Raw genomic sequence first — 23,872 nt, 5'->3', positions numbered from 1 at the left:
GTTTTTTGTTTTTCCCACCCCTTTAGAAAAAAGTCGTGTTGGCCACATTTGTTGGTTTGACTTTTGGCCAACAGTTACACAAAAAAACTTTTGCAAAAAAATTTCAATTTCCATTAAATACTTTGATGTGAAAAAAAACGAAACGTATTTTGTTTGTTTACCATAAATCCTTTAAATTTTAAGCTATGTCTGTCTTTAGTTTTGGTTTTTATTTTGACTAAGAGACCAAGTTTTTGTGTCAAATAGCATCACAAAATATTAAATGCTTTTTCCTGAAAAAAACCTAAATTTTCGAAAATTTCCTAATATTACACAAGGGACATAGCAATTTCAATAAATAAATGCCGATCTTGATATTTTTAGGCAATATCTACGGTTTTGTATTTCGTATACCAACAATAATATATCTACAAATAATAATATATCTACAAAAAAAAATATCGACAACTTAACATAAACTGAAATAGATATGAACTAAAATAGAACTAAACTAGAACTGAACTAGAACTGAACTAGAACTGAACTAGAACTGAACTAGAACTGAACTAGAACTGAACTAGAACTGAACTAGAACTGAACTAGAACTGAACTAGAACTGAACTAGACTGAACTGAACTAGAACTGAACTAGAACTGAACTAGAACTGAACTAGAACTGAACTAGAACTGAACTAGAACTGAACTAGAACTGAACTAGAACTGAACTAGAACTGAACTAGAACTGAACTAGAACTGAACTAGAACTGAACTAGAACTGAACTAGAACTGAACTAGAACTGAACTAGAACTGAACTAGAACTGAACTAGAACTGAACTAGAACTGACTAGAACTGAACTAGAACTGAACTAGAACTGAACTAGAACTGAACTAGAACTGAACTAGAACTGAACTAGAACTGAACTAGAACTGAACTAGAACTGAACTAGAACTGAACTAGAACTGAACTAGAACTGAACTAGAACTGAACTAGAACTGAACTAGAACTGAACTAGAACTGAACTAGACTGAACTAGAACTGAACTAGAACTGAACTAGAACTGAACTAGAACTGAACTAAACTGAACTAGAACTGAACTAGAAACTGAACTAGAACTGAACTAGAACTGAACTAGAACTGAACTAGAACTGAACTAGAACTGAACTAGAACTGAACTAGAACTGAACTAGAACTGAACTAGAACTGAACTAGAACTGAACTAGAACTGAACTAGAACTGAACTAGAACTGAACTAGAACTGAACTAGAACTGAACTAGAACTGAACTAGAACTGAACTAGAACTGAACTAGAACTGAACTAGAACTGAACTAGAACTGAACTAGAACTGAACTAGAACTGAACTAGAACTGAACTAGAACTGAACTAGAACTGAACTAGAACTGAACTACTAACTGAACTAGAACTGAACTAGAACTGAACTAGAACTGAACTAGAACTGAACTAGAACTGAACTAGAACTGAACTAGAACTGAACTAGAACTGAACTAGAACTGAACTAGAACTGAACTAGAACTGAACTAGAACTGAACTAGAACTGAACTGAACTAGAACTGAACTAGAACTGAACTAGAACTGAACTAGAACTGAACTAGAACTGAACTAGAACTAAACTGAACTAGAACTGAACTAGAACTGAACTAGAACTGAACTACTAACTAAACTGAACTAGAACTGAACTAGAACTGAACTAGAACTGAACTGAACTACTAAACTGACTAGAACTGAACTAGAACTGAACTAGAACTGAAACTAGAACTGAACTAGAACTGAACTAGAACTGAACTAGAACTGAACTAGAACTGAACTAGAACTGAACTAGAACTGAACTAGAACTGAACTAGAACTGAACTAGAACTGAACTAGAACTGAACTAGAACTGAACTAGAACTGAACTAGAACTGAACTAGAACTGAACTAGAACTGAACTGAACTGAACTAGAACTGAACTAGAACTGAACTAGAACTGAACTAGAACTGAACTAGAACTGAACTAGAACTGAACTAGAACTGAACTAGAACTGAACTAGAACTGAACTAGAACTGAACTAGAACTGAACTAGAAACTGAACTAGAACTGAACTAGAACTGAACTAGAACTGAACTAGAACTGAACTAGAACTGAACTAGAACTGAACTAGAACTGAACTAGAACTGAACTAGAACTGAACTAAACTGAACTAGAACTGAACTAGAACTGAACTAGAACTGAACTAGAACTGAACTAGAACTGAACTAGAACTGACTAGAAACTGAACTGAACTAGAACTGAACTAGAACTGAACTAGAACTGAACTAGAACTGAACTAGAACTGAACTAGAACTGAACTAGAACTGAACTAGAACTGAACTAGAACTGAACTAGAACTGAACTAGAATGAACTAGAACTGAACTAGAACTGAACTAGAACTGAACTAGGATTGAACTAGAACTGAACTAGAACTGAACTAGAACTGAACTAGAACTGAACTAGAACTGAACTAGAACTGAACTAGAACTGAACTAGAACTGAACTAGAACTGAACTAGAACTGAACTAGAACTGAACTACTGAACTGAACTACTGAACTGAACTAGAACTGAACTAGAACTGAACTAGAACTGAACTAGAACTGAACTAGAACTGAACTAGAACTGAACTAGAACTGAACTAGAACTGAGCTAGAACTGAACTAGAACTGAACTAGAACTGAACTAGAATTGAACTAGAACTGAACTGGAACTAAACTAGAGATCAAGAGAATAAATTGTGATATTTTATTTTTACGAAATTACTTTTTCCTTTATCCAACAAAACATCCGTCCATCTGTACTTTCTATTCATTACATTTTTCTTCCGTTTCTTTTTTCCACCAATAATGTCAATGAGTTCAGAAGGTGCTTGTAATACTTTATTTATTCGACAGCTTGTCTATGACATGGCAATCGCTAAAAGTATTAAAATACAACGTTTAATAGCAATATCAACCATGATGATGGAGTTAAATGAAAATTTGAATACAGGGAAGGTAGTTGGGAAAAACGCGGTTTGTCACCTTGATTTTACGGTTTATAGAAATTTTTTCGTTGTCCTTCTAACCATGAGTTAACAAAATGAGTATTTTGTTAAATCAAAATTCATGGTTTTGTGACTTTCATCGTTAGTGTAGTAAGTATCCTTATACAACTTGTTTGGAGGATAAACCAAGTTACTCTCTTTTTTGTTGTAATTTTTGTTGTTGTTGCTATTTTCAACGGAAGTGGTTTCAATTTACAATGTTGGCATTTTTCTGGGGTACATAAAGGTTTAACGAAATTTGAGTTTTTTTCCGTTGGAGAAAACATTTTTTCTAAATGCCATTAGTTTTTTTTTAACATACAGTTTTTTTCTGTGGACATGTATTGTTCTTTTTTTAAGCAATTTTTTGTGATGTAGTTAAGTTTTAATTGGACTTTGGTTGCAAGTTTTTTATTTGTGTTCTTTGGAATTTTTTATTTGTTCTTTTCACAGACATAAATGTATAGTAAAACATACCACATGTGATGTTAATTTTTTATACTTTTTTTTTTTTTTGCAAGTGTGTATTAGAGTTCTTTAGTAAATTGGTAAAATAAAATTTAAGCAAAAACCCGTTTTAATATTTGGTTATTTATCAGAGTCTGACGTAGAAGAATTTAAAATATTAGTAAAATGTTTGACCTTTATTGTAGATAAAAATGGGGATGCTAAAATTGGGAGTAAATGACCAAAATTTGCTGAAAATCGATTTTAAATTAAAAAAGTTTCAAGCTCACTTTGTTTAAATTTTATAAAAAGATAGTAACTGTAGACAACATATTGACCAAGCAATAGGTATTTCAAAGGATTTTGTTTTAGTGATATGTCATCTAGCACTAAAATTTAAAATTAAATCTGATCTCTTAAAAATTTAAAGCCTAGATTTTAATCCTACTAATTCCAAACTAACCATTTCACAAATCACAACAAACAAGTCAATAAGAACAATAACAACAAAAATCTTCCAACACAATTATGGGTTACCAGAAAAATTCACTCAGGACCAAACAAAACTGTTTGCTTTCCATAACCTCAAACGAACATCTACAGCCTTAAAAGTCATACTACAACTACTATATATTGTCCTCAGAAATGGAAAAAAAAACTACAAAGATTTAACTTAAACAATAGTGTTGACTACATTTTTCTTTCCTTACAGAATTGTTTAAGAGAAAAACAATGAATGCAACAACATGCAGAGCTATTACTGCAGTTCAAACTGCATTTGCTTCAACATTCGGAGAACAATGATGATATGGATAATGATGATTGCATGAGTTGTAGTTGCAACATCCTTAAATTGCCATATTAAATTATGGTAATTGTAGTATTTCTTACGTTTAAATACATTTCCGTAAATTGCATTCTATACTAGAAGAGATTTTTCAGTTTAATTTTTTGTCTTCATTTTTGTAGAAATATCTGGGTGGTTTGAGGAGGAGGTTGCATTTATTCCTTACATTGTCCTTGTTGCTGATACGGTGTGTCTTGTAGTTTTTGGTTGACTTTATTTGTATGGGAGTCGTGTTTGAGGGCTACAGATTTAAAGGTATGAATTCGTGGAATTCATAGATTGAAAATATAATATAAATAATAGAGAAGATCTTCAATTATACAAGTAATGATCTCTTAATACAATATAAAAAAATTGGTTTTCTTAAAAATGCTTTATATTAACCCTAAAGTTAGAATTTATTTTTAAGTGGCACTGTTGATGTCACGAAAATTGACTTTTATGAATGATCAATAGAGCCGAAATAAATGTATAAATTCAGTTCTATTGTACGGTACTTTTTGACATTGTAAATACTATACATACAACATGTTAAGTCATTTTTCTATTCAATCGATTTGTAAACAGACTAGTCTATATATAGACCCTTAAATAGACTAATACAGTTTGCTTGTAAATTACCATAGAACAATAAAAAAAAAACAGTTATCGGTAGATATTGATAAATAATTTTTATACTTTTTATTGGGGAGGGAATTATGCGTTTGTGCTGATGTGTTTAATGCCCCAAAATATTGATTCTATATCCACCTTAAAGTATACCAGAATCACTTTCTGAGTTGATTTAACTATGTCCGTTCGTCTGTCTGTGTGTCCATGTAAATATTGTGCACACGCTACTGGTCGTAATTTTCAAGATAATTTGATGAAATTTGGCACATACTCTTCTTTTTCTTCCAAGGATGAAGTCTACTGAAAATGGTTAAAATCGGTGCTTTATTTCGCTTAGCCCCCAAGCAACCGTAACTTCCGAAAAGGGCTTTCGAGCTCATAATTATGTTAAATGTTCTAGTATCTCAACAAAAATCGGCAAAACATAGTTTTATTAAAGTCTAAATGATACTGCCAACTTTCGTAATAATCGGACCTCATTTGACCAAAGTCCCCATACAAACTCCCCTTCAGAAAATGACTTAGAGGTCAAAGTTCATAATAACTTTAATGTAGACGTAAATTCCTCCGACAAATTTTATAAGGATAGGCACTCTGGCGTATCATATGAACGGATAGGCACACTGGTGTGGGGTATCATATGAACGTCCATGCCTGACTATACATTCTTACTTGTTCTGGACCAATGTTCTGAACTAACGTACTTCTAAAAGGATGGGAGCAAAAGAGATCTCCTTTTCCATCTCTACAATTTTCATTCTAAAACGAATATTGAGTTTCTGTTTCACGATAGCATAAAAGTAATATATTTTAACCTTAAAACAGAACTCACTTACTTCGAGTTATCGGTAATCGGAAAACATTCTGTCCTTTATTTTTCATTGATTAATAAGAATATATTCATTATTTATCACTACTGCATATTGTTAGAATTCCTAAAACCAAAGAAATCATACCTTAACTCCCTAGGTCCCTAAAAACAAGATTTTTTTGTTGTTCCAAATATCTCTTGGCGGTGTTTGCTGTAGGATTGACTGTCGTAACAGTAGCAGTAACACAGTGGTGGTAATGGTTTTTGTGGTAATAACCTTGATGGTGACAAAGTTAGTTTTATGTCAAAAATGATGTAGTCTCAAAATGTTGTTTTTGTTGCTTATTGTTCGTACAAAGACTAAATCTTGTACCCTGTACAGCTAACTGTATGTTGTTTACGAGTTGTTGTTTTTTGTTCTAACATAGGAAAACGTATGTGTAAATGTTTTTGGCATTTTTAAACATCTTTCACATCATTTTGTGTTAAAGGAGTGGGAAATACGTTGCCAAAATCAACTATACTTTTGGTCAATTTCGAGGTTTTGTGACTGTCACTTGTTGTACGACTACGATGATGTCGTCGTAGTCGTCATCAACAACTTGTAGGTTTTCATAGTGGGTGAGAATGTTTCTATTCCAACATACATAGTGCCAGTGGTGGTCGCGTCTAGATGCCACACTTAAACTGCATTGTGGCAACGTTGACAAACACTTTACTTCAGTTTAAGGCTCATACACTGGCCATGGTTAGACATTAGGCTACAGACCTAAGGATGACATTTTTAAGTACCCACCGGAGCCACGACAACAACGACATAATATGCATGCACACAAACACACACAAAATCACTCATATACCCTGGTGCTTTTTTACGCAAAGATGTATGGCATGTCAGTTGCAATAATGTTTAGATTTCATACATCTTTGAAATTTTCCATTGCTGTTGCAGTTTGTTTTCTTTTTTTGTTTTCTCTACAGTCTCCAGCCTATCAAGTCTTGTTGACTAAAAATCTGAATGAGTACTACAATTAAGAATTTTAGACCTTAATTGTTTTTCAGTAGAAAAGTTGGGACCTCTTGTGATGAAAATGCAATTTTCAAACTGGCTTATAGATGTGTGAGTGAGTGTATGCTAAAGAGTGTCAGGAAAATAGTATTTCCTTTCATAGTGCGTATATGTTCAAAAATACAGGAAATGTAATTTATGCTTTTGTAGCCTGATTACTGTAGACTTAAAGCAGGGGACATGATGGAAAAAAAATCTGACTGTTTTCTATGCATGTATATGTACGTATATTTGTATGTGCATTTGGGGCACCCCAAAGTGGCATAATAACATTGTAGGAGTGTTGAAAATTCTATCAAGATTTTTTCCAGAATTTTTTGTAGTTGCATGTGAAAAAGAAAAGATAAATCACTTTGAAACAAGTGCAAAGTTTAGAAAAGAGAAAAAGAATTATTTTCAAATGCATTTTACACATACTGCTCTAAATAATGTACGTCTATAGAGTATGTGTGCGTAATGTGTGTGTATGTGTGTTGCATGTTTGTGTTGTTCTTAGATGCTTTCCACAAAAAAGAGTTTATTTGTGGTTGTTTTTGTGGATCAAATGATTAAAATTGTTTTGGCAAAATTTTAAGTGTTGATTAGGTTTTTCTGTTTATAAGTGTGTGGAAGCATTTCCCTGTAGTTCGGGGTGATTATTCAGAAGTAGTGTCTAGTTAAATAACAACTTGCTAAGACTTAATGGAAGAAACTGTTTAAAACACCTTCTTTCTGCCTAAAGTTGATGATTAAGCTGTGGACACCGAAGAGTCCATATACGCTCGAAAAATAAAACTTGAAATGAAGCAAGCAGTCATAGATTCACGAATGTTACTGCCTTATAGCGATACCTTAGCTCCTTTTAAAAACTGTTGGGTTTTGTTAAAGTTTGCGTGCATGTGTTTGCTGAATTGAAAAATTACTATTTAAGAATGTTAGTGTATCAGTACTTTCTGATTTTTGTTTGTTAGTTTCTTCTAAAACTACTGGTCGGTTTTAATTTAATAAAGTTGGTGAAAAATTGTCTTGAATAAAAAGCCTAGAAAATTTAGCACAATTTAATTTATTATTCCTTAAATTTTGTGTTTGTTTTTTCAGCTTACTTTAAATGAAAAATTTTATTATAGACTTGTTTGATAAAGTGATTTGTTGCAATTAATCAGAACAATATAATAAACATATGATTCTGTGTATTCTAAGTTAAGTTTATAAAATTTAGTTTGGGTGTTATTCATCATCAGTTTTATAGAATAAATTTTGTATCGAAAATTTTTATTTAAACCATCTTTAAATTGTAATAATAAGATCTTATTTTAAAACAAACCTTACCTATAGGGAATACTTGTAGAAAATTTCAATCCTCTTGCTCTTACCGCTCGGACTCTATCGTGTTTTCAATAGACGGACAGACAGACAAACAGCAAGACAGACAGACAGACAGATATGGCTAGATCGTCTTTGAGTGTAATAAAGACCCAGAATATATGTATATACTTTTGTTGGTCTATGACAAATATTTCGATGTATTACAAACGGGATAATAAGATCAATATACCCCATCTTTTTTGATGGTGAGTATAAAAATAAGACATACAACGATACAACGTCGATTCTATGGATTGCACAATTATTTATTTTATGAACCATTTCATTACAGGTTTTACAATTATAATACAAGTATGAATAGACCCGTATGATTATTTTAAAGTAAATTTAATCGCCATTGTAGGCCTTAATCTTAAAGTATAATAAGAGAGCCACACACAGTTCTCTAAATTTAAAATAATTTTTCAAAATACAAAAATTCATAATTTTTTTATGATAAACAAAAATTTTGTGTAAACAAAATAAAATAAAAGATCAACAATAACAAAAACATTGAAAGAGCGAATGTGTGTTTTTTTTTATAAAAAGTCATAAAATTCATAATAAAGTCATAAAATTTGACATACACGCTCATTCATTTTTATACACATGTTGCAACAAGTATCAAAAGGATTTAGGCGCAAGCGCGTGCGAACAATAACATAAGACTAATAATGATGATCATAGTGATCGTGATGATCGTTTTGATATTTAAAAATTGTTTATTTGTTTGTTTATAATTTGATTATGTTTTTGTTGTTCTTAATGTTTGCTGTTGGCTTTAATATAAAGATCATTAAATTTTAGTGAAGAATGTCTACATATCTAAACAATTTAATAGGGCTTCTTGTAGGGTGGTCTCTCTTTTATGACAAGTGTGTATACAGTAATGTAAATTTAATAGATGTTTGTTGTTTTATGTTGATGAAATGTCAGATATTTTTACAATATCTGTATTTTTAATGACCGCCATGGCGGTATTTTTTAGTATTTATTAGGCTGAAAAATAAAAGGAGTTTTAATAGAATAAACAAGAAAATGTTAAATAATAATTTTTAATCTACTTCAAGACATTTTTGTTATTAAAGATACTTAAAGATTTTAAAACAGTTTCAAATTATCTCTTTAAATGTATGTATGTAAATGTTTTCCTTACAATATATACCTCAAAAACCATTATACGTTACAAATTGCAGCAACTTAACACTTAGATGCACACATTTATAAAAATCAAACAATGTCCTTTAAAACACCTTTGGCAGTAGTAGTTTGTGAAACTCATATGATAACAACACGCAGTGGGAATGAAGTAGATGAGAATCCATACAGATTCAGAGCAATTAAAATGAATTTTCCGGTTACTTGACACATTACATAATTTGCATTTCCGTTACACACACACACACACACACACTTTTACTATGTATATATACCGGAGTATTGGAAAACCATAACATAACTTCAATCAATGACTAACATGACAAAATTAGTGCTAAAATCATAATATACAATCTACACACACAAATTTCCAAGGAATATTGGTTTGAAGAGATAAATGAATGTATGAAGTGAACCGTACATACATACATACATAAATTTATGCAGAAAGAAATGTTTTATGTGTGAATTTAGGGATCATCCAGATAGCTAGACAATTAGTTAGAAGTTATAGGCGGAAGGATGTGCATAGAGACAAATCAAAATATTTCCTATATTTGAGTGCATGTTTGTTTATGATGACATGCAATGTCAACATACATAAGTCTTAAAACAACAACATCAATAACATTTGCAACTGTAACAAGTACAAACTTACAATTTAACAAATAAGGTACATACTAATAAAAATCTAGGTTTTTTGTGCAGCAGCAACAATAACAAACCTACAAAAACCGCAGACATATGCAACAATGATGTTTTTCTACACATACATACCTACAAAATCTAACACATATACATACATTTTATATGTGTGCATTTGTATAAGTTTGATTATCCTTTATTATCATCATTATCATCTTTATCCTGTTGCAAAAATTTACTTTAATGCAGTTTTAGCTTTACAAATGAGTTCTTTACACTTTTAGACTTCTTCATACAAACATACATACATATGTGTGTAAGTATGCATTTTCCCCTACCACTTTGTCTATGCACATCTCTATCATCAATTGAAATCCCCAAAGTATGCATTTTCTTGTTCTTGTTGAAATTTAACAAATTAAATGACTTTCCATTTCTAGATTTTTAAAGTTTGTAACAAATTTGTTAATATTTGTAGGAAAATATGGATTTAGGGTTGTAAATTACCAACCATAAAGGGGGCCTTACATTTCAATGACTACATTACTTGTAATCAGGCTTAAGGGGTAATGATTCCATTTTCAATTACATTTACATTTGAAGAAATTGTAATTGACAGGCTTGGAGATTATAACTACATTTTCTATTACAATTACATTTGAAGTAATTGTAATTGAAGCTTTATCAATTACAATTACTTGTAATTGTAATTTATGTTTTGCCAATTACAATTCTTTGCAATTGTAATTGAAGTTTTGCCAATTACTATTACCTGTAATTGTAATAGAAGTTTTACCAATTACAATTACTTGTAAATGCGAATTTTGTTCCTTATAATTACATGTAATTTGTAATTAGTAATACCAAAATTACAATTACAAGTAATTGTAATTGGTTATTGGTCAATTACACATTACAAGTAATTGTAATTGACTACGTAATGAATTACTTTGTGTAATCATTACCACCATGCCTGATAATTGAAACTTTACAATTACTTGTGATTATAATAGAAGTTTTGCAAATTACAATTATTTATAGATGTAATTGAAAATTTTCCAATTACAATTATTTCTAATTGTAAATAAAGAATTTCCCATTACAACTACATGTAATTTTCCATTCTTTATTAAGGGGATTTCACGAAAAATTCTAGGAAAATTTCGAAATGTCACCTACGGAACTGGTACTTTGGAAGCGTTATGGAGTCGACTCTCATTCTATCGAACCGTTCTGGAACCAGTGCTTTGATCAATGATTTTTATTGAATTTGTCTCCCAAGAAACAAGTTCTAGGAAAGCTTGTGGAATTACTTAATTAAACTAGTGACGTACAAAAGTATGACACGTACCAAAGAACGTTTTTCTTGAAAACTCCTTAGAAGTACTTAAGGATCACACCAATAATCCTGAGATTGAGTTCTAGTAAAAAGGACTCATCACGTTTAGAACGAATAAAGAAATCATGTTGAGAACATAAGGAAATTTATCAATAATTTATTTCTGAAAATCACGACATATTTAGATTTGAGGTTAGTTGTGGAATAGAAATAAAAATTCTATAAAGGCCCCTTGATTAGTTGCATTAAGTGTTTAAAGTTTCTTTAAAACCTCCCTTACATAAATTTTACATAAACTGCAAGACGTCCTTTCATACACACACTTACATATATTCAAAAACTCAACTCACAGATGCATGTATGTACGTATAGATGTCTAACTGTATACAACTAAGAAGTGTTTATCACATAACACCCTTAAATGTTTAAATGCAGTTGTAATCAACCTTGTTTTTCTCCCAACTTATAAAACTCCAACTCCATTTCAACTCCTTCTTTACAAATCAAATAATTATCAAGTTTGTTGCAAAATTCTTTACTTCAAATCTAAAAGTAAGTTTTGTTTTAAGAGGTATGAGTAACACACATGCATTTGTGTATTTAATGTGTTTCCAATACTATTATTAATTTACAGACTCTATCACTTACCCCCTTCTACTTCTACTACTTCTATTAAATGCATTATTTCTAACAAACTCCATAGCATTTATTTCCGACACTTTATTTAAGACTTTTGCATCAGCAACACCTCCTTGTGACATTTTGTGACATTGTGTTTGTTATTCTTAGAGAAAGTATTTTGGACAGGGGGCCATTGAGAGAGAAAAAAAGAATTATTTTGACATGTTGTCATTTACAGTGTCATTGTATATAGTTTACCTTAGGATATTTATTTGTTAGAATTAGATTTGAAGTATGAGTTGTTTAATGTTTTTGAAGTTGATATTTAAGGATATATTACTTGGTATAATAATTGTGCATTTAAAGAGCAATTTACTTTGTTAGAGGTAATTTGTTAATAAAATCATATTTGAGTTTAAATGAAAAATAGCCTTGATTTTTCTACTAACATAATTCAATAAATGAAAAGTTTGTCAGAAAAGAAAAATATGAACAAGAAAATATTCGAATAAATTTTAAATTTCGTATTTTTGTTATTAGAGATTAGAATAATCGAAGTTTAACTGTAATAGTGAATCATTTTGTAAAGGTGCTCTTAACATATTCCAACCAATAAAAATTGATTTATTTGATCAAAATATTTTGGAAAACCTTTAAAAATAATTTAAACTTTATTTGTGGGAGGATTATTTGCATTTTTTCTTCAAATTATAAGGAGACTGATAATGACTTACTTTTAATCTGATATAGTAGTACTTATTTTCGACTTTGACGAATTATAAGGAGACTGATAATGACTTACTTTTAATCTGATATAGTAGTACTTATGTTCGACTTTGACGAGCAATGAAATAGCTAGGAGTGGTGCAGCTATTCATATACCGCTCCCTTTTTTAATTCAAAACAACTTACTCAATTACCTTTTTGTAAGCGAGCGTAGTAAGTACTTATTAAACTCCCTATTTGTAAGCGAGCGTAGTAATTATTTGCCTCAAATGACATCACAGTGTTAAAACAATGAGTAAAAATGCTAAGGAGTAAGTTATGGAAAGTGGTTTTCTTTTTCTTTTTAATGTTATCCAGGGATGTTTATCCAGTCAAAGTTTATTCACTTTTTATTACAGAATGGAGCCAAAAAAATGCATATATTATGAGAAACATGATAATTGATTCTTTTGAGTTTTTCTACTTTGTACGTTCTTGTCACTAAGTTGAAAATCATAGTCCGATACGGGCTCGATTGGTATTTGGCCATTTTCGATCGGTCGTTCGTTCGATGTTCGAGCAGTAAACAAACTCCCACATTTGTTAGAATCCGTGTTCAATGTAAGCATCCATAAAAGTAACAAAGTCTGTCTTAGGAAATTAATATTTCGAAGTTAAACACTTCTTGCATCATTAAATCTGACTTGGTACAGAAAAAAATTAAGCCTTATCAGACCTCTACACTATAATTATGTGATAATCACTGGAGTTTTTTAAAAAAAGGTGATAATATTCTAATCTTGGAGTTGGTGGGTAAGTGGAGTGCTTTATGTAAGCGACGTTTTTTCAACCAAAAGCTGAGCTAGAAATGACCCAACACCTCACCGTTGAAACTTCCATTATTGAACATGTCGTACACCGGATCATGTACAGGTACTTTGCTCAAGTACTAGAAGTACATATATAATCATTGCTTTACCATATGTGTATGAAACCTGCCTATACAGAATGTACTTAACCATACTAATTCTGTGAGCCCTGTTGATTCGGCAACAGACGTATTTGATAGACCGACGCACGATATACAAGAATAAGCCAAGACATCGGTTTTTTCCAAACTTCAGTTATGAAAATAACAAACCTCTAAATGACTCATACAAATAATGAAACTTTATCGACAAGACAAGCACAGGAATATTGTACATCGATCTCTAATGAACCTTTCATACGACACCTTCATCCGAAACATTCATCCTGACTCAGTCTGCTTTCTGTTCTTGTAATATGAACTCATTCCCAACAAATAATCACCGCAGTCACTTTTCTGAGGATTCCCGTTGAATCGGCAAAAGTACCGGAAACTTATAGAGAATTAATTCCACGAGTTTAAAGAAGCTTTCCAATAAACAGAATATGCCGAATCCTTCAACCAATTCCTAATGAAATTTATTATTTTGCTTTCTTTATATTTTTTTTGGAATCAAGATGATAGTGTACTTGTGTCAACTTGTATCTTAGATGTAGATTTTTAGGACTTGTAACTGTAGCTTTTTTTGAAAACACTATTTTGTTAAAAAGAGTTCAGCGTATAATGTGAAGAGTAAATACTCCGGACTCGAACACGATCGATGGTGATCTAAAGCTCTTCTGACGTTGTTAGCTTGTATTTACCATTGATTTAAAAAGACGAACATTCGGATTCTTTGGAGTAACATCACACGTCAGTTCGACTTTTAACAAGAAGTTTGAAATTATATTTCAGTAATTTCCAAACTAGTATCACAGCAAAAGCCTGGTAATGGCTTCTACTTACTCAACAACTTACTTTTTAATGACCAGTAGGTACATACAGTCGGCATTACTTATAAAGGGTCTAGTAATGACTTTCTTTTAATCTGATATAGAAACCGAGTAAAATAGCTAAACATTGGTGCAGTGAGTAGAACAATTGACTAACAAGCATAAACTCCCTGTTTGGTATTCTCGCTGGCTCTCACTATTCTTTAAAATTAAAACTACTTACTCAACTATCTTTTTGTAAGCGAATGTGGTATGCACTTACTTAACTTATTTGTAAGCCAACATGGAAGGTACTAATATAGAGCTACGAATTACTCCTAAACTTAGTGTATATGCCAATTATTTTGGATTCACTTTAAAAGGTATCTTGTTCAGCCGGCCTTTGACTAAGGTGTATTTCGAAACCCGGTTTCTTGAAATAAAGCAAATTGGGGAAATTTGTTACATTTTTGCGATCGTACAAATCAAAGCTCTGCTATTTTTATGAATCAATTAATTATTTCGTCGGACTTGTTGTTCTCTCCTTTACCATTGGTTCTGGGGAGAGTTGAATCGACAAGCTCCAGTCTGACATACTAGAACAATAGCTATTAACTTACCGGATGCAGGTGCCGTGTCATAATGTCTATAGACTTTTAGAACATAATTATATTGGAAAATTAGTTAAGGATTTAAGAAGTGACACTCGGATAGAATTTCTCGGAACTTTGGTTATTGCATTTTGGATTAATTTCAAAAAGTAGTCAGGATAGCCGGCTTTCGGCGGAGCACAGCGGTTTTAAACTCAGGTGTATTTCGAATACCGAATTCGCAATATTAAGCTTTTTTATGATAAATGGACTTTATGCCACTTTTCTCATGGACATTGGGAGACTTATGAAAGTGTCATAACAACCCTGGACATTTTGACACGCCATCCGGAAGCACACACAATTCACTTAATCTTTAGAAATTGTTGTCACTAAGTTCCAACTAATAGAGTGAGTTTTATTAGATAAGATAACTTTAGAATATATTAGATTATTATAGATTATTTTTATAGGAAATTGTTTTAATTATTACGATCTACAATTTCACAATATAGTTTTAAACGCTAGTAACCTTTCCATAAAAAACTGGTTGTTAAAAAATCTACTTAAAGGTACAGAATGTTTGAATCTAAATATATACTGGTAGAAACTGCTTCGATCATTAAACTTTGAGATGTAAGCACCGTTAGATTAACGTATTATATAAAGTGGAATTGTCACTTAAATATGCCGATAATAGAATAGAAATTGTCATATTAAGTCAAATCAACTTTTAAATATATTGCACAATAAATAGCATATTGTAGTATTACAGCAACTTTTAAATACATATATCGCACAATAAATATCGTTCTGAGAAAAACTAAGTACTTTCAATCTCGGAATTTGAAAAATTAAATCCATAACATTTTAATTATTTAAAAATTTCTGATTATTTTTTTTAAATCGATTTATTTTACCTTTTTATTTTAAAAAACACTATAAACATTAATTCCACAAAAATTTTTGTTCACTATTTTTTTCCGAAGACGTTGATTGTGTTTGAATCCAAAAACCACTAAAATGTGGCCACATATGATGATGGGTGGGTTTTTGAGTTGTTTTTGGAGGTGGTTTTTATTTGTGTTTTTTTTTTCTTTTGGGAAAAACCTGCAACCGGCAATGAAATTTTGACACAATTTTTATTTCTTTTTCTTATTTTTGCACACAATTTTAAATGAATTTCTTTTTTTTATTTTATTGCATTTTTTTAAATAAAAATAAATAAAATTACACACGTTATATTTTCAATATTTTTTTTGGTTGAACTCTTGCACATGACACGAAGGACGGGAATGCGTTTAGTTGTTGTGTCAGTGATGATGTGTGGAAAATTTGTGTTGATTTTATTTTGGTTGCGTTTTTTTTTTTTGTTTGGTTTTAGTTCTCAATTTTATTTTATTTGTTTTATTATGATTTTTTTTTTTAAATTTCGTTGTTGAATTTTCAAGCGCCAAAGTTAGCCAACCAGTAGTAGTATTAGACTCTAGTAGTGGTAGTAGTCATTTTGTATTAAAAAAAAAAACAAAAAGCAAAATAAAAAGAACTGAACTGAACAGAAATAAAAACAAACACTCAATTTACGTTGTTGTGTTTGTTGGCTGTATATTGGAGCTCTGAAGATGAGGACGATGAACGAGATGTTGAGTACATGAGAGCGCAAGTGTTGTTTTGCTATTAAAATTAAAACAAAAACAACAAATAAAATATACAAAACAATTTTCCATCAAATGGAGAAGAGTTTACAGTTACAGTGGACGTCCAATAGTACGTACACTCTTTATTACGAATATCCAATAATACGAATGGCAAAATTGTTGCATTGTCTACTCTATAGTACGAATAAAGTCACAATTTTTCTGTTCGATAGTACGAATAACGCATTTTTTATGGGAATTTTGGTTTTATTTACGTATGAATGAAGTTTTTATTATGTTTTTATTTTATTATTTCGGTATCATTCACCTTAAGCTCAGTAATTTTGAAGTTTTTTTTGTATTTATTACAAGTGTTTTGTATTTTTAAAAATCCTATACACACAATTTACTGCATGTATATTTACAAATCAACAATTATTTAGTGTTATTAATTTATTTTATTGGAATTTTGATGACCCAAGAGAAGAAATTAAATTGGATGATAACGCCAATGAGGAAAGTATTTTATTAGTTCCCGACAATAACTCTGCTGAGAACAATATTGAAGCGTCAAAAGCGCTGTTATTGAAAAAGCCGTAAGAATCATTTTACAATGTAATAAACATCGATGTTAAATGATGGATTTTTTAATAAGTAAAATTATATTTATATACATATGTATGTATGAACTGTTAATTTTGAAAGTAGTGTGACTCCACATTCCAAACAATGGGTTTAAGGATAACTATTCTAATTTTTAAGAGAAAATTATAAATTAGAGAATTGTGGTATATTCCATTCAAGTTTCTAATAAATGTTTTATGTAATCTGAACATTTTAATACATTTTAGAACACATATGTAAATTGCAAATTGTCTTTGGCACACATCTTTTTAAAAACATTAAAATTTAATACCTTCTACATATATCTCATTTCAACCATTGGACTCACGATACTTTCAAAATTAACAATTCATATACGTAAATATGTCCCTTTTATGCCTGTTTATGTACAAGAAATTTATTTAAAATAATACACATTTATTATATTTTGTTCCGTTATGTAATTTTTCATGAAAAATAAAACAAAAATAAATAAAATCCAATATTTTATGTGTATTATTTGAATTTAAACATACAAAATGTGTTGTTCAATAATACGAATTTTTCGGTATTACGAAAGGGCCTGACACTATATAATTCGTACTAGTGGACGTCCACTGTATGTACTTGTTAGTGTATGTAATTGTTGTTGTTGCTTCTGCAAAGTTGGCTGCTAATGGTTGGTTGACTCCCTACAAACATTTTCTATTGCGGAAGTTACCCGTGCGAAACTTCCAAACGTGCTAAAAGCTCGCCAGCGATGTTGCGGAAGTATAAGAATTCTTGTCACCAGTCGGGAAGAACTGATGCCGAGCTGGGGAACGTCTAAGAGTAACTTGGAAGATACTTCTGGAAGACCCGCAGAAGAAACTTCTAGATGACTCTTGGAAGTAAGGTATTGCCAAAGACTCTTCTAGATGTGACTAGGAAGTCACTTCTTGAAGTGACTACCTAGTATCCTCTAGAAGTGTTCCTATCTTATCTTCTAGAAGTTGAGTTTTCTCTTCTTCTAGAAGATGAGTTTTCTCTTCTTCTAGAAGAAGAGTATTCTCTTCTTCTTGAAGATGAGTATTCTCTTCTTCTAGAAGATAAGTATTCTCGTCTTCTAGAAGATGAGTTTTCTCTTCTTCTATTTGTATACTCACCAAAATAAAATCTATAAAAATAAATCTAAATAAAATGAAATTTTATAGTTTTTATTGAATTAATTGAAATTAAAATAGTAGAAAATATAATTGATTTAACAACTAATCTAAAAAAAGTAATATATGTACATTAGACCGACTCACAAAAAATGGTGCTTGAGTTACCCCCCTCATAATATTCGCTGTTATGTAATATGATGTTACCCAAAATATTTTCGGTTAAGTGTTGTCCATTTGTGAGCTGGACAGTTTTAAAGAAAATATCGTATGCGAACACGATTCTTCATGTTAAATTCAATATTTTATCCAGCTTCAAAAAATCTTTGTTATGTTTTATAATGGCTCCCAAAATATTTCTAGTCTATCGATGGCCGTTCGTGAGCTGAACCGGTTACAAAAAAGTCCCTTTTTAGTTATTTTGTTTTAAATTATACAGCATTTCTTAAACAATATATACAGTATGTTGTATCATTTGAAAGGTTTTTTGAAGCCAAGTCTAGTGGTGCGCAAAATTTGCAAAATTGTGCATATATTTCATTTTTCTTAGTAAAAACCTAACAATTTTAAATATTTTGGAATATGACAATTATAAGCAAACGGTTATTTATGATTAATACATCATTGTACGCGGCTTTAAAATACCTTTTAAACGATACCCCGTATTGGATATTTTGTTTTAAAACAAACAAAAATTTAAAAAAAATAATTCCAAAATACCTTTTTTTAATTTGGTCCAGCGGTCACTTAAAATATTTTGGGAATCATCATAAAACAAAGCAAGGTAAATTTTGGGAGGGGTAACAAAAACACGTTTTTGCTTTCCATACAGAGTGAGTCGGTCTAATGTACATATGTATCAAAAATTTAGAATTATTACCTTATAATAAGATAATTTTCAGGGAATCTGTATTAATATTCCAACTGCTGACTGGTATACTTCCAAAAATTGTAAAACGTTGGACTCTAAAATATTTTTGTAGTTCTTCATCAATTTTATGATTAATCCATCAAATTGTAAGAGTTATATTATGGAACGCATTAATCCTTCAACGAAATAAACCAAAATAATTTTATAATTAATATTGAATATACATACTTTTGTATTTAATGAAATTACCAGTTATACTTTAGGAAGCAATAAAAATAGGATTCTATCATGTCCAATACATTTACCACCAAAGTTTAAACGGTCAGATCCATTTTTTACATTTTCTGCAAATAATCGACATTTTTAATGGAACCACGTGATGAAATAAGACATATATAACTTACCAGATCCCTTTTTTATATTTTAATTCGGTTAGAAGTATTTTAATAGGGGGTACAATATTAGCTACTGCTTTCTAAAAAATAAAATAATTAAAAATTAATTAATTTATTTATTTATTGTTTTGAATCAATAAAAACATTACCTTTCATGAAAATTTTTTCAATAACTTGGAATTAAACCGTCTATAAAGATCTGAAATTACTAAGTCATGGATTATTTTTTAAATTATTTACAGTCACTAACGATAGAAACACCTTAACGACCCTAAACGGGATATTGCTTTTGACACTAATATTGCAATACTATTTTTTGTTTGCTCTCTTCTAATACTTAGGTTCAATATCTTGGGAACGGCATGCTAAATATTAAGAATATTAGTATCATATGATAGGTCATAGAAAGACCTGGTGTTAATAACTATAATTAGAATAATTAAATCCAAAGCTATATGAAAATTAATAAAATTGTATTTATTTAAAAAAGGTGGGTTTAAAACTATCTGATTTCAATATTAAATATCTTATATGGGCAATTTCGTGTCGAGTGACCCAAGTCAAAAAATAATTTATGTATAAAACAGTAGTATTAATTTCAATATAATGATTCCAGACCTAAACGCGCAAATAGTTTTAAAAATATTGAAAGTTAAGATTTAACTCAAATAAATCTAAATATGTTAAAAATGCAATGTTCATCAAATGAAAGCCGAAATGTAAAACTTGAAAAGGTCTTTAAATGCTTATACTTCCTAAACGAATTAAGAGAGAGTCGAAATTTAATATAAAAACATTTTTTATTAAACATATTAGACTTTTTTAAACATAACCCAATAAGCAAAAACCTTTGAAATGATGTAAATATGTATTTGAAAACCTATTCAAATTTCATACATAGCCTTTGAGAACAAATTTGAAAATTTTTGTTTTCAAATGGAAAATTATGGCCTTCTCAAACAAAAAGGCAGTTAGAAATCAAACGTATTTTTCAAATGTATTTCAAATTTAAAAAAAGGCTAGAGGTAAGCTTGAAACTAAAAAAATTTTCAAACGTATTTCAAGTATTCTTTATTATTATTTTCATACATATTTCAAACCCTAATTATAATGCTAACTATTGCAAAATTCATATATTTTTTTACATCACCTGAAAATAAAACATTCCATTAATGGAAATGGAAGCCGTTTAGAGTTGTTAACATATTTCTAAAATAGTATTTTAATATGACAACTTACTTTTTAATTTTATCTATATAATCCTTCCTTATACTTTTTGGTATATATTTAATACACTTCGCCAATTAAGAAAACCTTCTTAAATGTTAATTAACAGTTGATTTTTAACACAACACTGTCATATTGTTTTTTATTACTTAAGATTCACAATATTTTAATTACACTATTTTTCTATGAACATTAAATTCAATAACTCATTTAAGTTTTACGATGAATAATTAAAACTGAACATGACTGAACAAAACACAAAACATCACTGAACTTAGCAAAATTTCTGCATTATTTATTTTTATTTTTTTTTTCACGCTAAAAGATGGAGTATTTATATTTTTTTGTTTTTGTACTCTTCTTACTATCATCCGGAAGTAACCTAAAAGTATACTTCCAGACGGCGAAAACTAGAAATCAATGTATTTTGTTTTTGTAAAATGTGTGCTCTCGTCTGACAATTGTACAGAAGTGACTACAATCCACACTTCCAGATGAATAAAATACAACATTAATGTGAACACTCTTCAAACTGTCTTCCAGAAGTGACATAAACATACAAATCAAGAAGATACAAATTAGGAAACAATGTATTTTGTTATTGTAAAATGTGTGTTCTCACCCAACTCTCATACAGAAGTCACTAAAACGTATACTTCCAGATGAAAAAAATTCAACAGACATGGTTTTTTGTTTAAGCAAAATGGATGCACTCTTCTAACTATCATCCGGAAGTAACTTAAAAGTATATTTCTAGAAGAAGAAAATTCGAAATCAATGTATTTTGTTTTTGTAAAATGTGCGTTCTCGTCTGACAATCGTCCAGAAGTGTTTCTGACGTGGCGTCTGGGGTGATGCGCAATAGTTTTCTCTTTTAAATGTTTGAAGGGCTGGTTGGTATGCCTGCAGGTTTTCTTTTTTTCATTTAGTTTTTATTGCTGTGAGAGTATTTGTGTGATCTGCATACATCCTTTTTTATTGTTTTCATATGCATATGTAGGTTTTAATTAGTTGTTTGCTCCATGTGTGTTTTAAGTTCTTTTGCTTTTTACTCTCTGTTTGTTTTTATGCAGTGGGGAGTGTGTTTTTAGAGTACAACACTCACTTGTAGGAATGTTTGTTTGTGTTTTATTTAATCGTCTTGGGAATTTCTATGATAAATTAATCCTTTTTCATTAATTTTAAGTACATTTGAAAGGTACCTGGTACTTTTCATGTTTTATTAAGTATACTAATTTTCTTAATAAAACATGAAAAGTACCAAGCTGTATTGTCTTTCTTTTGATAAACGATATGTTAGATCGTATTCAAATTTGAAATGGAATAAATTAAAAAATTTCTGACACACATTTCAGTGAAATTAGATTTTAGAATTTGCTGATTCTGCTTAATTTTCGTACATAAAGCATAGATTCGACAAAATTCGAAATTTTACTTAAATGGGTCTATGTACTGAAAATAATTACGGCTTATTAAGAATTATGTGTGTATTTTGTTTTTTTTTTTCAATTAAAGGAAACTATTTTTACTTCAAATGAATTTGTTTGAATATCTGGCTAGTAATTGCTGGTAAGAGTGTATACCCCGGCTTTTCTAAACGTTGTTACCTTGTACATATATATGTACCATATATTTAAAAAAACGAACAGGCAGATTCTTTGGAGTTACATCATCTGCCAGTCTGACCAAATAGTGATGTTTTAATGGATTTGACAGATGGAGTGATTTGATCGCTTATGATGTGCTGAATTATGTTTTGGCAGGATGTAGGAGGAGTTGTGGTGTAAACCGTCACTGACGTTTCTTTAATTTATCGACAATTTTCCTTTCATGGTTGAGTATGTTGGAGTTTACTTTAAAACATGCTCAACTTATCACAGTAGGTCTTTGTGGCCACTGAAATAAATCTTGTTTATTAAAATGATCTGTGTTTTGGACTACCAATTACTTCCCCTAGGTGCTAGGTACATGGACCGTACAAAAATTGCCGCCTGATTTCTTCATTGAAGATTGAAGGGGCGGTGGTGAGTCGTCACAAAGCTCACCCAATGGTTGAAAAAGACCACCGTGACATAGGCCAACACGGCAGGTACTCACGTAAAGCACTTTGACTTCAATGTCCGTCTGACTTTTAACGAGAAGTTTGAAATTAAATTTCAATAATTTGCAAACTACTTACTTTTTAATGACAACTACATACAGTCTGCATTACTTATAAGGGGTCTAGTAATGACATTATTTTAATCTGATATAGAAACCGAGTAAAATAGCTAAGCATTGGAGCAGTGAGTAGAATAATTGACTAACAGGCATAAACTACCTATTTGGTATTCTTGCACTCTTTAAAAACAACACTACACACTCAACTATCTCTTTGTAAGCGTATGTGGTAAGTACGTATTTAACTCCCTATTTGTAAGCCAAAGTGTAAGGTTCTTGCTCTAATAACATCTTCATGTTAAAATAATGAATTGAAATGCCAATGAGTAAGTATTGAAAAGTGGTTTATTAGCTTTTTAATTCATTATTTTTCGATGTTAGTTTTTCCTGGGATAGACAGACTTTTTAAAATGTAAAAGATTTTTGAAGCAAACTTTACTCTTTCGTATTCATGATATGTCAAAAACAACATGAATCGTTCTTTTCGTGTATTTCTAAGTTTATTCATTTAAATGAACTGAAAGTTTCTACAGATAATTGATATGAAATCTTCTTACAACTCGATGTATTACTTTTAAGATGGACGATTATGGGCGTCATAAAAATCACGAATATGGGAGTAAAGCATTAATTAAAAATAAATGTCAGTTATTAAGACATAAGAAGTAGTTTTATAAAAAGTACTAAAAATTAAACATATCATCCTTAAAAGTACTTTAAAACGTTTCATAGATTTTCTCCCCTTTTGATTTCAAACGTGCAGAAGAATTTTATTTATAGTATTTTTAGTTAACAGTTTATGTAAACATATTCTCTCCCAATAAACTTTATAAACTG

General features: G+C 30.4%; 1 protein-coding gene across 2 annotated transcripts in view; it reads right to left on the bottom strand.

The window, feature by feature from the left end:
* The window catches only part of LOC119602649 (runt-related transcription factor 3), a 39,892-nt gene extending 23,870 nt beyond the window's left edge, over window positions 1-16,022 (bottom strand). For both annotated transcript variants that reach the window (XM_037954278.1, XM_037954279.1), the window contains exon 1: window positions 15,921-16,022. The gene's annotated coding sequence lies outside the window, so the exon portion shown is untranslated. The remainder of the gene's footprint in view (window positions 1-15,920) is intronic.
* Window positions 16,023-23,872: the final 7,850 nt, after the last annotated feature.

This window comes from Lucilia sericata, unplaced genomic scaffold (assembly GCF_015586225.1).
Source record: "Lucilia sericata isolate MDLA Ls3-8-SP2 unplaced genomic scaffold, ASM1558622v1 Contig000247F_arrow, whole genome shotgun sequence".
In the NCBI taxonomy this organism is placed as follows: Eukaryota; Metazoa; Arthropoda; class Insecta; order Diptera; family Calliphoridae; genus Lucilia; species Lucilia sericata.
Note: the sequence above shows the minus strand (reverse complement) of the source record. Positions and strands in the feature narration are given on the sequence as shown.